We start from the raw sequence: 16665 nt of genomic DNA, 5'->3' as shown, positions 1-16665 counted from the left end.
TTCATGTTGAAGACCTTTTCTTTCATATAAGGTAAAAAAAAATATCTAATATATAAAATATAAAAAAATCTATATTTTCAATGTTAATAACTGTAAGCGGCCATATCTCAAAATAGAACGTAGCGACTTCCGACTCATTTCGCCAGAGCGGGTCACATATATGTTTAATTCACAAAACCTTGAATCATGTGAAATGGTGCCCCAATGTCTGCCAGCAGGTCATTGATTAACCATTAATGACGCATTGCGCAATCAAGAAACAGGTCCCCGTTGTTCTCGAAACCCTCACGTGGTGCACACCACGGATGGACAGTATACCTAAGGATACACACACACACACACACCACACATACCCGCACACAAACGTCCTTTGTGTGCAACTTAGGATAGGAATGTCCTTAATGTATATAACACAGTATTGTGTCTGACCTTCCTGTATGCATGCATATCTAATTAGTTTTGTCTTATTCTATAGATGTAATTGGAGACTGGTCTGTAACTTCAAATCTTAAGTGTATTTCTAAAGAAAGATTACCTAACAGGATCATCTTCTGTAACTCTCCCTCTTGCTAGGTCATAAAACTTTATGACCCCCAAAAGGAATTGCAAGGGAATCACAGCTCCCACTTGAATTCTGATAAAGAAAGAGGAATAGACTCTGCAATTATATATTTTCTATAAGTATAACCACTTAAGAAATGTATAAACATGAATTTGATCTTTCCTAGGTCATGGTAGCCGGTATTATGGCTTTATAGTCATGTGAGTGAACATTAAATGTGTGTAATTCTGCATATGAATGTAACTTCATGTTTCTTCTACTCTTTCCGGCCATTCTTGGTACCTGTTTGACCGTCTTGTTTTGACTAAACAAGTCATACATAGGATATTACAGTAAAATGTATTGTTCTGTGTGTACAATCTTTCTGGCTAGAAATGACAAAATGTTATACCATCATAAATTATCCTGACAAGACAAAGAAGAACTTTTCCCGCTCGAGATGCTCTAAGATGATTGGTTCACATACGCGAAGCAGGCGTGAACCCTTCCTCTCTATAAGAGACTGACACAGAAGTTTCTCAGAGAGCACTTTCCCTGTGAGAGGTTTCCGGTCCCATGGCTCCTTAGGGAGCTTTACACCGCGTTTCTTTTCTTTTTCTTTCTTTACTAAGTTTTATTTTCATTTTTCGCCTCTCCCTCCCGAGGGAGATGAACTCTGAACTATTTCCTTGGTAACTTCACGTTCGGTGAACCTTTAAAACTTCCCGCAAGTCTGCTCGCCCCGGAAGACACGAGAGAACAAGCCTATAGCGCCGAAGGACAAACACGCATACGACTCTGCGTTCTTCAGCTCACACAAAGAGAACCATACGCAAGTATAGGTTATTGATTTGATTTGATTGATGTGATTTCTTGTTGCCTCTCTAAGGGTTACGTTGTCTGTGATTTTTGCCATGCTGCGATCACCTGACCGTTAGTTTGACTTTCTCATCCTCTATCTCTCTCTCTCTATATATATATATTTCTCTCTCTCTCTCGTTTTCTCTCCCTCTCTCATCCTATTGTAAATTCGTGTTTGTAATGTCTTCCGTTCTGTCTGCCCTGGTTGTATATACATATATATTATGTGTGAATTGTAGTTCAATGTATTATTATTCCAATTATTAAAACCATTATATTCTTGATTTCTTTCTGTCTAAAATGCTCATTTTTACAAAGTCAATGAAATGTTCGACCCTTTAGCTACAAAAGCTTTATTATTTACTACGTTGAGTAGGCTAGTTTAATTTTATAAACACAGGAAATTTAATGTTCACGGCCAGAAAATTAATATTTCTTGGAGTTTATAAGAAGTGATAACTTTTATTGGGAAGTTGATGAGTGAATCTTATGGCCGTTTGCTGGACAAACAGATTGTTCGATAACTAAATTAATTCCATTTAAGGTTATCTCATATAATCGATCTGTAATACGACTATTGATATATTAATGACGAACCATAAGCCATTATGGTGATCATTCATATATACAATCGATCTATTTTCAGCTTCGATAATTTAACTGTAATGTGCAATATATTAATCATTCATGATTAATTATTAAATTCCCTATATATAATTTGAGCTAATTTAATGTAAGACTCATTGTCGCTACACTTCTATTAAAAGATTTTCTAAATTTAGCTTCAACGAATGAACTACAAAGCATGAAACGGATAGCTATGCTGCAAAAAAGTATGACATTATGGATTGTTGTTTGTATTCCACATATCTTAACAGTCGGCTTCAAAGAGAGTGTGGAAGTCCTTTCTGCTTTTGGCTCCGATGTGTGCGCTAAAATGTCACGTAAACTTTAGCGCCTACAAAATTCAACTACGCAAAAGCATTTTAGAGGAGAAGCGCAGCAGAATGGAATGCCGATTGAGTTTCTATAAACCGATAAGACTATATTTTCAGGGATCATTTCTATAGTTCTTTGCTTGGAAATGTGTTTTGAAAGTGCTTGTCTCCCAACCCACGATGAAGAGTCATGATGCTCCTTTCTGAGCATGAATTGGGCACAGAGCAGTGACTTTGGTTGTGAGCTCTGTGTCGTTGATGAGCGTTTTTTATTGCTTTTTGCAATATTGAAGAAAGGAGTATGTTCTGAGTGGTGTTTGGTATTTAAGTCTCATTTTGTAATTATTTGTTTTTGCATCTGTATGTCCCATGCAGCAAACTTTGTTTCAACAAAATTCAACTACACAAAACCATTTTAGAGGAGAAGCGCAGCAGAATGGAATGCCAATTGAGTTTCTATAAACTGTTAAGAGTATATTTTCAGGGATCATTTTTATTGTTCCTTGCTTGGAAATGTGTTCCGAAAGTGCTTGTCTCCCAACCTGTGAAGAAGAGTCATGATGCTCGTTTCTGAGCATGAATTGGGCGCAGAGCTGTGGCTTTGGTTGTGAGCTTTGTCGTTGATGAGTGTTCTGTATTGCTTTTTGCAATATTGAAGAAAGGAGTATGTTCCGAGTGGTGTTTGGTATTTAAGTCTCATTTTGGAATTGTTTTGTTTTTGCATCTGTAGGTCCTATGCAGCAAACTTTGTTGAAATGCAGAACTGTGTGTTGTCTAAGACAGCAGTTGCAAAAAGTGGGTTTTAGAGTAAAGAGAGCTTTGGATATGTCCCCAGTTCGAGGTCAGACATCGCAAGTTTTTTAAGAATGCAATCAACGTCAAGTTTCTGAAATGCCTAAGTTAGCAATTGTTGGTAGGTTTTTGACTTTTTTGTTGGACGTCAGCTCTGTGTCGTTGATGAAGTTTCTGTGTTGCTGTTGTCGATGTTGAAGAAAGGGGTATGATCTGAGCGTTGTTTGACATTTGTGCCTTTTGAGAAAGTGGATTGTTTTAGAAGCTTTTCTGGAACGCTTTGTGGCAGTCCAATATTGGAAAGAGGAGCCCAGGACCAAAGGAGAAGCTCACGGCTAGGAAAAGACATCAATCATGAACATTTCCGCCTACTCACACTCCAAACTTGGAACCACCCACAGCTGTAGGCAATGATGGCCTAATGGAGGTCACCATAAAATTGAGAACTCTGCTACACTCAAGGTTAGATGGTTTGAAGGACAGAATCCTTCAGTATGAGGTGCTGAAGAAGCACATGTTGGCCAAGAGAGAAATTGGCTGAAGAGTAAGAAGACAGAGTTAGACTTGCAAAATCTTCTTTAATGATGTTGCCTTTCTTCAGTTCTGTCTTCACCTTTTAAGGTGGCCTAGCGTTGTAACAGATATGTGGAACAAAGACCGGTTTGTTGATACCACAGCCCGGGAGGAACCTAAGTACCAGTTTAAATTCCTAAGTTCTTGGCTAAATAAAATATCATTTATGTTAACCCGGCTCCAGTCTCTCTTGTGGTTGTGTTTTGTGGCAGCTTAAACCTCTCCTCGTCTTGGAGCCCGAGTCACATTATCCTTTGTATAAAGCAAACGTTGTCTCAACCAAGATCCAATACAATATCACTGCAAACACTTGAAATGTTTCCAGCGATGTGGTATTGCATCTCGGATAGGACAGCAGATATGAAAATCAGGTGTTATTGAAAAAACGAGCCCGGGTTCATTTCACATTTCGATGTCAGTCATAGCATGTTTTCTAAGTGCTCAAATGACGTCAGGTTTCTGAAATGTCTACATAAAGAATTGTTAATGTGTGTGTGTGACTTCTATTAAAAGATTTTCTAAATTTGGCTTCAACGAATGAATTACAAAGCATGAAACGGGTAGCTATGCTGCAAAAAAGTAACACATTATGGATTGTTGTTTGTAGTCCACATATCTAACAGTAGGCTTCAAAGAGATGGTGGAAGTCCCTTCTGCTTTTGGCCTCGATGTGTCCGCTAAAATGTCACGTAAACTTTAGAGCCTACAAAATTCAACTACGCAAAACCATTTTAGAGGAGAAGCGCAGTAGAATGGAATGCCGATTGAGTTTCTATAAATTGTTAAGACTATATTTTCAGGGATAATTTCTATAGTTCTTTGCTTGGAAATGTGTTTCAAAAGTGCTTGTCTCTCAACCCACGATGAAGAGTCATGATGCTCGTTTCTGAGCATGAATTGGGCACAGAGCAGTGACTTTGGTTGTGAGCTCTGTGTCGTTGATGAGTGTTTTGTATTGCTTTTTGCAATATTGAAGAAAGGAGTATGTTCTGAGTGGTGTTTGGTATTTAAGTTTCATTTTGGAATTGTTTTGTTTTTGTATCTGTAGGTCCTATGCAGTAAACTTTGTTGAAATGCAGAACTGTGTGTTGTCTAAGACAGCAGTTGCAAATAGTGGGTTTTAGAGTAAAGAGAGCTTTGGATATGTCCCCAGTTCGAGGTCAGCCATCGCAAGTTTTCTAAGAATGCAATCAACATCAAGTTTCTGAAATGCCTAAGTTAGCAATTGTTGGTAGGTTTTTGACTTTTTCGTTGGACCTCAGCTCTGTGTCGTTGTTGAAGTTTCTGTGTTGCTGTTGTCGATGTTGAAGAAAGGGGTATGATCTGAGCGTTGTTTGACATTTGTGCCTTTTGAGAAAGTGGATTGTTTTAGAAGCTTTTCTGGAACGCTTTGTGGCAGTCAAATATTGGAAAGAGGAGCCCAGGACCAATGGAGAAGCTCTAGGCTAGGAAAATACATCAATCATGAACATTTCCACCTACTCACACTCCAAACTTGGAACCACCCACAGCTGTAGGCAATGATGGCCTAATGGAGGTCACCATAAAATTGAGAACTCTGCTACACTCAAGGTTAGATGGTTCGAAGGACAGAATTCTTCAGTATGAGTTGCTGAAGCACACGTTGGCCAAGAGAGAAACCAGCTGAAGAGTAAGAAGAGTTAAATGTCTACATAAAGAATTGTTAATGTGTGTGTGACTTCTATTAAAGGTTTTCTAAATTTGGCTTCAACGAATGAACTACAAAGCATGATACGGGTAGCTATGCTGCAAAAAAGTAAGACATTATGGATTGTTGTTTGTATTTCACATATCTTAACAGTAGGCTTCAAAGAGATTGTGGAAGTCCTTTCTGCTTTTGGCCTCGATGTGTCTGCTAAAATGTCACGTAAACTTTAGCGCCTACAAAATTCAACTACGCAAAACCATTTTAGAGGAGAAGCGCAGCAGAATGGAATGCCAATTGAGTTTCTATAAACTGTTAAGAGTATATTTTCAGGGATCATTTTTATAGTTCCTTGTTTGGAAATGTGTTCCGAAAGTGCTTGTCTCCCAACCTGTGAAGAAGAGTCATGATGCTCGTTTCTGAGCATGAATTGGGCACAGAGCAGTGACTTTGGTTGTGAGCTCTGTGTCGTTGATGAGTGTTCTGTATTGCTTTTTGCAATATTGAAGAAAGGAGTATGTTCTGAGTTGTGTTTGGTATTTAACTCTCATATTGGAATTGTTTTGTTTTTGCATCTGTAGGTAGTGATGGGCAGATCGAGGCTTCGTGAAGCAATGAAACAGTTGAACCAAATGGTCCACATTGTTTCGAGGCTTCGAATCAATCTGACACCCGTCTCAACGGTGACACCTAGTGGTCACTTGCAGGTGTTGATCTGAAACAACCTTGACGAGCCATGAAAATGTGTTGTTTTTTTATTATTGTACTTTTCTAATATGTGAATCTTGTAACCTATAGGCTCCTCCCTGTGCATAATGTTATTTTGGTCCTGCAAAATGAATATTAATAAAATAAATCAAGCCACAATGTCTCACTTTTTTACATATTTTTATTCAAAAATATTAAATTTTCTGCTGTGGAAGGACTTCGCCTACTTCTTTTTTTACAGATAATTTCTCCAGCCTTTGAAAAAATCCTCTCACAAGGGACACTTGTTGCTGGCATGCAAAGATATTTTTTTAGCTAGGACATACAAATGAGGAAAGATTACTGCTCTCTCTTTCAAGTAAATTAGTGGATCATGAGTTCTGGGCAAATACGCATCGTTGATGTATTTTTTTACTTCCACTGTGGCATCAGCTGTAGCATTGTGCATCATCTGGGTTGGATGGATACGAGTATCAAAAAGTTCCCATAAAATGCCCTGTGTTTCTACTGGTGTTGATGGTGATGGTGATGATGTTGATGGTGATGGATACATCTATGCATACCTTGCTTAGATGGCCCAGCAGTGTCAGTAGCAGGCCTAGGTACAGGGGGAATGCCATCCTCTGCACCCTGCAAAATGGCAGAATGAGTGCTCCTCAAATGGCACATCATGGATGATGTATTGTTGCAGTAGGCGAGCTGCCGATCACAATACACACATCTCACTTTATTTGGGGTTTCTAAATGGAAATGCTCCCACACCACAGATGTACGGCATCTCTTCTGGGGAGCCTCCATTTTATTTATCTATCCAAATCTATCTAGATATGTATCTCTAATCTATCTATGTAATTAGATATATGTATCTACAATCTATCATTTAGATATGTATATATATAATATGTATCTATAATATATGTATTTAGACATGTATCTATAAATGTATCTATAATATATGTATTTATATATGTAGGCTATCTTTAATCTATCTATCTATCTATCTATCTATCTATCTATCTATCTATCTATCTATCTATCTATCTATCTATTAATCTAGCTGTCTATATATATTTATATCTATGTATCTATTAATGTGTCACTATATGTATACTCTGTGTCTCTAGCCTATCAGTCAATGTGTTGTGTAAATTTAAATGTAAGCCTAAATATAACTAAACAAATCGCACTATAAATGTCACTATATCACCAAAAATCCACTATCTCAAAATCAAACTCCTCTCACAAAACCCCACGAGGTCAATATGCGTTGATTTCACTTTTATACAGATGTGCGATTGTGTGGTCTGTTTCCGACCGTGTCAATCAAACGCTGATTCGGCGGATCACACCTGATGAAACATTTAGTGAAACACTTCGAGGCTTCGATTGGCCATAGTCACGTGACATGGGTGTTTTGAATCACGCTTCGAATCAGTGTTTCGAAACATCTGCGCTTCGGGATCTCGCAAAGCTTCGGAACGACTGTTTCGCGTCAGCCATCCCTATCTGTAGGTCCTATGCAGCAAACTTTGTTGAAATGCAGAACAGCATGTTGTCTAAGACAGCAGTTGCAAAAAGTGGGTTTTAGAGTGTAGGGTATGGACCAATCAGACACATACTAATTATTCATTATATACAAAGGTTTATGAAACTCCTCACACAGCCCAAATTAACAAACACAAGGGCAGAAACAGTGTCATGTTACAGGGCATGATAAGGAGATTTTACGACCTCCGAGGAATGTGGCCACATACTCAAGAGAGAGACTATGAAACAGAAACCCTCTTTAAAACAGACTTTGCTGCATTAATCATAGACTAACTGATCTATAAATGAACATGCATAAAACTGTGAAAGAAACAAAGTGTACACAAAGTGTAAATGGTTTACTGTCTCGTGTACTATTAGGTATATATTATGGTATGTATCCTGGTATACAACCAACTAACAATCAATGTAACCTCACCTGTATCATGCCTCCTACCTAATTAATCCTCATTTAATGACTCACACTTTGATGTACATCACCTTCTTCTAGAATGCAGTGTGGATGTGTTATAGCTATCTGAGCATTAATGAAGGTATAATCATGCTAGGGACAAAGATCCGTAAATCAACTAAGAGCCACTTTCCCTCTCAGACATGTCACCTTTCTGATTGGTCGAGTTCAACCCTTAGGGGAGGATCTTTTCCAGGCCTTATTAGAGACAGTCCACATGTGACCTCTCTCTCTTAGTTCTTTCATCCAGCCGCAACACTGCTCTGGTGATCCTGGGGAACCCCCTCCCCCTCCACGGGGGCCCCAGGGCCCGGCAGGCCTCGATCCAACCAGATATGGGCTCAGACAGGAGAGAGAAGACTCTCTCACAAAGAACCAAGGACAATCTCAGGAGTTTTGGAACAAAGACTCCAACCAACAACGACTCCAATCACCCACTCTTCCGACTTCCTCACTTCTCCTGGGTGCTCGCCATGGCCTCAACAGGGCCCCAGGCCCTGACCAAACCAGTCGTGCGTTCCTGGAGAAAGAGAACCCTCAACCAACTTCCACTTGACACTGCCGGAACCATCAACGACTTAAATTTTCAACAACTTCAAGAATTGTTACCACTACAAATCTAAGTATTCAATTCAATGAAATGTGAAAATGAAATTCTGATGGTTCTTCTCATAGACCCTCTTCCGGTTTCCAATTTCATCCTATCACTACCCTATTTATGTATTCATGTGTGTATGTTGTTTAGTTTATTTATATTCATATAAATATCTATATTTAGTTAATAAAACTTGTACATAATATGTATTTGGTTCTGTTTTGTTTGCAATACAAGTCACTTTACGATCACGGTTTTTGCTACTGGCTCAAAGTACTGTACAGGCGAAGAAATAATTATTCTTCTGTGTACAGGCGAAGAAATAATTATTCTTCTGTGGCCATGGAAGATACCCTTTTCACTCAAGGTTAGATGGTTTGAAGGACAGAATCCTTCAGTATGAGGTGCTGAAGCACACGTTGGCCAAGAGAGAAACCAACTGAAGAGTAAGCAAACAAAGTTATACTTGCAAAATCTTCTTTAATGATGTTGCCTTTCTTCAGTTCTGTCTTCCCCCTTTAAGGTGGCCTAGCGTTGTAACAGATGTGGTGAACAAAGCCCGGTTTGTTGATACCACAGCCCGGGAGGAACCTAAGTACTAGTTTAAATTCCTAAGTTCTTGGCTAAATAAAAGATCATTTCTGTTAACCCGGCTCCCGTCTCTCTTGTGGTTGTGTTTTGTGGCAGCTTAAACCTCTCCTCGTCTTGGGGCCCGTGTCACAGCGTCCTTTGTATAAAGCAAACGTTGTCTCATCCAAGATACAATACCACATCACTGGTACTTTGAACTTTCAGCATATTTGTTTTACACTGATGTCACCTGAATGTAAAATAAGTTATGGGACCATAAAGACAAATGAAAAAATAAATCGGAAATTGAATCACTCAAATATTTATTGAAATCACACACAAATAAATAAAAGCTAATCAAATTTCCTCTGGAAAACAGTTTGTTCATGTCTTTGGAGTCCTGGAGCACAGGAATAAACATTATAACTTGTACAGAACCAAAGCTATTTACATTTTTCCAAAAGAAGTCCAGGCGTTTTGGGCCTCATGAAATTCACTGGTCCCAATCCTCAAAACAGTTCCTATCAGCAATCACAAAGAGGGCCACATCACAGGCTTTGCATTTCTATTTTATTTATTATATTCTTTTTATACTTTTATATTACATTTATACTACTATAATAATTTTTTACAGTAAATAAATAAATGGCACTTCAGCTGGGTCTATCCTGGTAATCTAGTTTCTCATCTGTCAAAAAGCTCTGTTCTCCTGAAAATCCATCATCCTGCATGGCATCAAAAAAGGCCAGCGCTCGATTTACATCCATTTCTCTGTGTTTCTCTGTGAAACGCGCGTCTCCGTGCATCTCTCTCTCTCCACTATATCAGAGCTTGGTTCGTGCATAATGACGCACACCAATGTTTAAGACGGCTCAGCCTGTAATTGGTCAAAAACCATCACGTGTTATCCAAAATGGCAGCTCGCATCGAGTTAGCGGCAAAAATGACGGAATATTTATAAATTATGGACTTCACGTGTATCAAAGTTGGAAATAAACGTTTGGATTTATTGCTGAAAAACTCCGAAAGGATGCACAAGTTCCAGGCTGGATAGAAAACCTTCTGTAAAGGCTAGAAAGACACCAAAGACAATATCCAAGACGTGATGGCTAGCTCGTTAGCTTTCTGCTGGAAAAAACGGTAAGAAAATTGATAAATCTGTCATCGAATAATATAAATATTTATCGGAGGTGACATGTGGCGTCGTCTACGATGCCGTCTGTCTCTTCTACCTTGAATGGCCATGGTGGTCATTTTGACCGCACGCATTAGATATCATAAAACTTCCGCTACATTTCCCGCCTCTGTAATGAGTGTCCCCGTTGCATAGCAACGATTTGGCTTTTTTTGTTCACGCTATTCCGACGCTAATAAATATTATACATTTGAGCTAACAAAATGTCATCAAAAAGAACAATGACAGCCACAGAGGTTTTAGCCATGCTTAGAATGCTTGACGATGAGGAGTCTGATGGAGGAGCAGATACGGATAGGGACAGCGATGTCTCTTGGTCCCTGGACAGTTGATCCAGCGCTGAGAGTGATTCAGATAATGAATTCATTCCCCGTCGAAAAAAGAGCCGGCTGGACATCTCCGATCCTGGAACTGACCTTGTTCCATCGGATAATATTCCAGGTATATTTCTCTTCGCTATCTTTTTATACTTTGCGAGGCAGACTAGCTCAATAATCGTTGTAACGTAACTTCAAAGTAAAGTTATCCATCTCTAACTACCTAATGTAGGCTATAGCTTTACCGATCGGATCGGTTATCATATTCATTTTCCCCTCACACACCCACCACTGTTACCAACGCAAACACGCAACTTTCCTGATGACCGATCCAGTCATTCACATTTTTACGTCAGGCACACACCTCCACCGGCACACACACCTTTTCATTATTATTATTCTATTGCTATTATTATTTGTCAGGCTATTAGAAATCATATGGGATAATTATTCCTATCATGATTATGATTTCATGAACTAAAAAATAATTAGTCTGTTCTGTTCTTTTTTTTTTCTATATCTTTTTTTTTGGGCAATAGTGCAAAATCCTGATCCATCAAATGTGCCTTCTGTGCCAAGACAACGCAGTCCACCACGAGATGACGAGCCTGGCCCAATAAACCCACTTTCAGCCCAAAGGCATGAAACGGCGAGAGACGGCACAGTGTGGACCTATTTAAAGTTGGGTGAAGACAGAGGAAGGCGACAATGCCAAAATGTAATAACAGAAGCGGCAGGCCCCACAGCGCACGCCAAGCGCAATATTGAAGATGCCCTTACAGCTTTTTTGTGTTTGGTGGATGATGGCATGCTGAAACACATCAGGGACTGCACTGTAGCTGAGGCCCATCGAGTCAAGGAGGACAACCTATGGGACATGACAGTTGAAGAGCTAAAAGCCTTCATTAGTTTAATTTACATTCGTGGTGCGCAAGGTGTAAAAGGGATGGATTTGGCGACTTTTTGGTCAGCCGAGTGGGGCTGCGCTTTTTTCAAGGAGACCATGTCCCGAAACAGGTTTCAGGAAATAATGCGATTCCTTCGTTTCGACAGAAGGGAAACCCGACGCACACGCCTGCGAGACAAGTTTGCCCTTATGAGTGATGTTTGGGATAAATTTGTCCAAAACTGCATCGCCTGCTACAAGCCTGGTGCCGACATCACTGTGGATGAGCAGCTATTCCCTACAAAATCAAGGTGCAGTTTCATACAGTATATTGCAAACAAACCGGACAAATTCGGAATCAAATTCTGGCTTGCTGCCGATGTCGACACCAAATATATGGTAAACGGTGCGCCTTATCTGGGCAAAGACGAGAAGAGAAGGCCAGGTCAACGACTTGCAGACAGTGTGGTGCTGAAAATGGTCGAGCCATACCTGGGGAAGGGAAGAAACGTCACCACCGACAATTTTTTACTTCTTTTGAATGGGCAAAGGCACTTCAGGCCAAGAAAACCAGCTTGGTTGACACGGTAAACAAGAGCAGACGAGAGCTCCCCCCGTGCATAAAGGCGCAAATGCCGCTGTTCAGCACAGAGGTGCTGAAAAGTGGCGATGCAACACTGTACGTGTATCAGGGCAAAAAAAAAAAAGAATGTCTGCATCCTCAGCACTGTCCACACAGCTGTTGGCATCACAAGTGGCCAGAAAAGAAAGCCAGAGACGTTAACATACTACAACAAGACCAAGGTAGGAGTAGACGTTGTAGATCAAATGGCTAGAAAATATTCAGTAAAAGCACCCTCCCGTAGATGGCCAGTAGCTGTTTTCTATAACATCCTCGACCTGGCTGCAATCAACGCACACATATTGTTCAAGAAGTGCACAAATGAGCAAGTTTCACGGAGGGACTTCATCATGCGACTGGGAGCGAACTTCGCTCCGACCACATGGGATCAAAAACCTCACAGCTGGTAGTGCGAGAGCCAGGACCCGGGCAGGAGCAGCAGCAGATGGAGAAAAGGCGGCAGTGCCAAGTAAGGAGGTACTGCAAACAAAATAAAACCAAAGAGACATGTGCCAAATGTCGTAAAGTGGTGTGTGGGAGCTGCACACGAAAGGCGGTGTTTACCTGTGTGGACTGTGCATAAACGTCAGTGAATATTGCGGGGTGTTTGCACCGTTCAAATGAGCTTTGGGGAAAACTTTTCAACCTGATTTTGTTCGTTAAGTTTTTTATTTATTTTTTTTGTTTACTGAAACTAATAGTTCTAAAGCAGTTTTCTTTTTTAGCGAATGTTCATTTTTTCTAAACCTGTTTTCGTGTACTGTATTGTGCTGCATACTGTCCATGAAAGTTTTTTTACAGTGTTTTCAAATGTAGGTAGTGTTTTTGTTATTGTATATATGTTATAAGTTATTGTATCATAAGATTTGTTTTTATTGTACAAAGAAAATAAGAAAATATTTATCAATTAGGCTGGAAAATAAATGTTCACATTCATTTGAATTTAAATGTTGTGTCCTGATCTTTATTATTACCTATCGTAACATTGTAAATCCATTTAGTTTTAGATTTATTATTGATTATTGAACTTATTTACAAACTGGGCTGTACTAAACAGTTTTGACTTTTTGCATGTCTATTCATGTGGTAAGTGCGGTGAAAAAAACATTTTTTGACGCAAAACTTTCCTCACATAGAGAGGCAGCACGTGTCGGGACAATCTTTCTTTCGTGTTTGTTTTAAGCGGTTTTAATGGCGATGACGTCATAACATGACGACAGGAATTAAATGTTTCATCGTGTGGCAGAGTGGTGCGGGAGCGGCAGCTCTATTCTATATGACATTGGGCGTTACAACAATTTATACCCACGCTCAATTCAGTTTATTATTTCCGACTACGCCACTTGGGGAATTTCGCCCCAAGAATTTAATATCACATCTAAGCAAAGGCACGCACAGATCCTAACCACAGTTGGAGTGAGAGACATAGGTGATTGAAAACATATATATTTTATTAATTGTTAAAAGACAGTTCTTTTTCTATAAAAGGCGTTGACCAGCAATCACTCTCTTCAATTCACTAGGTTCTAGAGTGGGCGACAGGGAAACCTGGGCATACCCAAGGGCAGTCTCGAGGTATCACATCTATGAAGAATACTCTATTCAGTGCACACACACCAGCACAGCACACACTCCACGACTCAGGTCAGAAAAGACCACAACACACAGTTAGGACCCCTACCACCTAATTGCCCCCTCATCTGCCCCCGGATGCCCATGCCCTGCCAACAAACAACAGAAAAAAAAGGACATTAAAGAGCAGTGTTATACAAAAAAATAACAACAAATCACATAAATTCAGCAATACAATTCAACCACAAAAAATATATATAAATTCACTAATACAATAATTTTCAAAAATACTCGGCCTCGACTAGTTAAAGAAATAAACCAAAAAAAATAAACAAACTCAAAATATATCACAAATACAGAGTCATCCCTCGCTGAAAACCGTTCACTTGAAATGGCTCATTGAATGGCTCACTTAGAACGATTCACTTGAAATGGCTCACTTGAATGGCCCGCTTAGGACGGTTCACTTGAAATGGTTCACCTGAACGGTTCACTTGAACGGCCAATCGAGACGACTCACTCGCAACAAAACAACACACACAAAACAGAACCCAAACAGAACAGCAGTTGATGAGGCACAGCGCAAACAAAGTCGTATAGCGAAACACAGGGCAGATAATACTCATTCAGAAGTAGGTATCGTCCTTGTCGCATGCAACCAAGCACGCTGTCCCAGAATACCATCCCCAGACTATGCGATAGATGGAGGCGAATGTCTCCGACATGCTCGTTGGCATGAAGCACCGATAAATAGTACACTGTCTCAAATGTCCACATTCAGCCCTCCAACCAAGCCCATAGACCCGCCAACAGCACCGACAGTGGATAAACAGCTTCGGCAAATTTTACGAGCAACACGTTACGCTGAACCCAGCAGAAAGCAGCAGGGCGCATAGATGACGTCACGACCCCGGATAATGACGCATGCCAAGGAACTAGTAGCTCATGCTCTTATACGCACCGGAACCCTGGCCATTGGTCAAACCTAAAACAAGTGGGAGGGGTGCTAACCCATCCTGCCACAATCGGAAAACTTAAAGAGAAGGTTCAAATGTAGTTGTGGCATGACGAAAATGACGTTTAGTACGGCAATATGAACGTCAAAGTATGAGCAGTCAGAATGACCGCAATTGTCGTTCTAGTAGTTATGGAATTCCGGTAGTTCTAGTGTTAAAAGATTTTCTAAATTTGGCTTCGACGAATGAACTACAAAGCATGAAACGGGTAGCTATGCTGCAAAAAAGTATGACATTATGGATTGTTTTTTGTATTCCACATATCTTAACAGTAGGCTTCAAAGAGATTGTGGAAGTCCTTTCTGCTTTTGCCTCCGATGTGTATGCTAAAATGTCACGTAAACTTTAGCGCCTACAAAATTAAACTACGCAAAACCATTTTAGAGGAGAAGCGCAGCAGAATGGTGAAGGGGGTGGATTGGAATCTACTGCTGCTTCAATGTATATGTAATGATTGATTATAATTAAGGTATTAATCAATATTTTTCCTTCTAAATATCAAATGAGTTAAATGACTTCTCTGGAGATTTTACTTTATTTATATAAGTTACCAGTGTGATTACTAAAATGTTCTTTTCATGTATTCTTTAATGTCTGTATTTGATATCTGAATGGAGTGCTTGCTTGTTTAACCCAGCTTCCAGAAATGAAATAGAGACTTGTTTTGTGTTTGAGAAAGGTCTTCAATGTGTTAAAACATATAGGGGTCATTGAAGCCAATAGTTTAAGGGGCCATTTCTTTGTTAAAGCCTTTCTTTCCAGTTAGACTAAAGTTTAGCTATCCTTGAGAGAAAGAACGCATTATCTTGATGTTTTGAGAGGACTCTCCTGTTTATAGTGAGAGCCTGGCCAAATCCAACCTTGGAAAAGCTGTGTGTTGGTGTGTGTGTTAGTCTTCTTGGTTACAGGTTAAGGAACCACTGGCATTATTGGAGATTGACTGAGTTGTTGTTCTGGACATGCTGGCGCCCAGCAACCCAAATCTGCGACCTGGAAGGTCATGACGTGCCTAACTTCAGCTGCATAATCGATGGAGATATGCTTCAGTCTATCTGTATATCTGTGGAAAATTACTGTGTTTATCTATTTCATAGCCAATGAGAATCATTCATCCTGTAAGCAATGACGTAGCTTAGACCTTGGAAATCGTATAACTGCTGTGATCTTTGTAACTGTAAGCGGGGCGGCCTACGAACTCCTGTGCGAGTATTGAAGCTGACTTCTGCTGATGAAACTGCAAACTATCTTCAGTAAATATTTTCTTTAATTTTTTATAATTCTGACTCTGGGTCTTCATTCTTCATATCTGGTTCTGGGTCTTTAACTGTATACCCCTTACAATGGAATGCCGATTGAGTTTCTATAAACCCTTAAGACTATATTTTCAGGGATCATTTCTATAGTTCTTTGCTTGGAAATGTGCTTTGAAAGTGCTTGTCTCCCAACCCACGATGAAGAGTCATGATGCTCCTTTCTGAGTATGAATTGGGTGCAGAGCAGTGACTTTGGTTGTGAGCTCTGTGTCGTTGATGAGGTTCTGTATTGCTTTTCGCAATATTGAAGAAAGGAGTATGTTCTGAGTGGTGTTTGGTATTTAAGTCTCATTTTGGAATTGTTTGTTTTTGCATCTGTAGGTCCTATGCAGCAAACTTTGTTGAAATATGGAACTGTGTGTTGTCTGAGACAGAGGTTGCAAAAAGTGGATTTTAGAGTAAAGAGTGCTTCGGATATGTGCCCAGTTCGAGGTCAGCTATTGCAAATTTTCTTTAAATACTATCAATGTCAAGTTTCTGAAATGCCTAAGTTAGCAATTG

At 39.8% G+C, this 16665-nt stretch overlaps 5 non-coding genes across 5 annotated transcripts; all 5 read left to right on the top strand.

Moving 5' to 3' along the window:
• The first annotated feature begins 2441 nt into the window (after positions 1-2441).
• Positions 2442-2655, top strand: LOC143730168 (small nucleolar RNA U3). The gene has a single exon (XR_013200390.1). It is a non-coding gene; the product is annotated as a small nucleolar RNA U3 (small nucleolar RNA).
• Positions 2656-2808: 153 nt separating this feature from the next.
• Positions 2809-3020, top strand: LOC143730017 (small nucleolar RNA U3). Its single transcript, XR_013200256.1, has one exon. It is a non-coding gene; the product is annotated as a small nucleolar RNA U3 (small nucleolar RNA).
• Positions 3021-4489: 1469 nt separating this feature from the next.
• LOC143729920 (small nucleolar RNA U3) lies at positions 4490-4703 on the top strand. The gene has a single exon (XR_013200171.1). It is a non-coding gene; the product is annotated as a small nucleolar RNA U3 (small nucleolar RNA).
• Positions 4704-5688: 985 nt separating this feature from the next.
• On the top strand, positions 5689-5902 carry LOC143729994 (small nucleolar RNA U3). Its single transcript, XR_013200237.1, has one exon. It is a non-coding gene; the product is annotated as a small nucleolar RNA U3 (small nucleolar RNA).
• Positions 5903-16223: 10321 nt separating this feature from the next.
• LOC143729949 (small nucleolar RNA U3) lies at positions 16224-16436 on the top strand. The gene has a single exon (XR_013200196.1). It is a non-coding gene; the product is annotated as a small nucleolar RNA U3 (small nucleolar RNA).
• Positions 16437-16665: the final 229 nt, after the last annotated feature.

This window comes from Siphateles boraxobius, unplaced genomic scaffold, assembly GCF_051911475.1.
Source record: "Siphateles boraxobius isolate OS27281-9 unplaced genomic scaffold, OSU_SipBor_1 8, whole genome shotgun sequence".
NCBI lineage: Eukaryota > Metazoa > Chordata > Actinopteri > Cypriniformes > Leuciscidae > Siphateles > Siphateles boraxobius.
The sequence above is the reverse complement of the archived record's forward strand: the minus strand, read 5'-3'. Positions and strand labels throughout refer to the sequence as shown.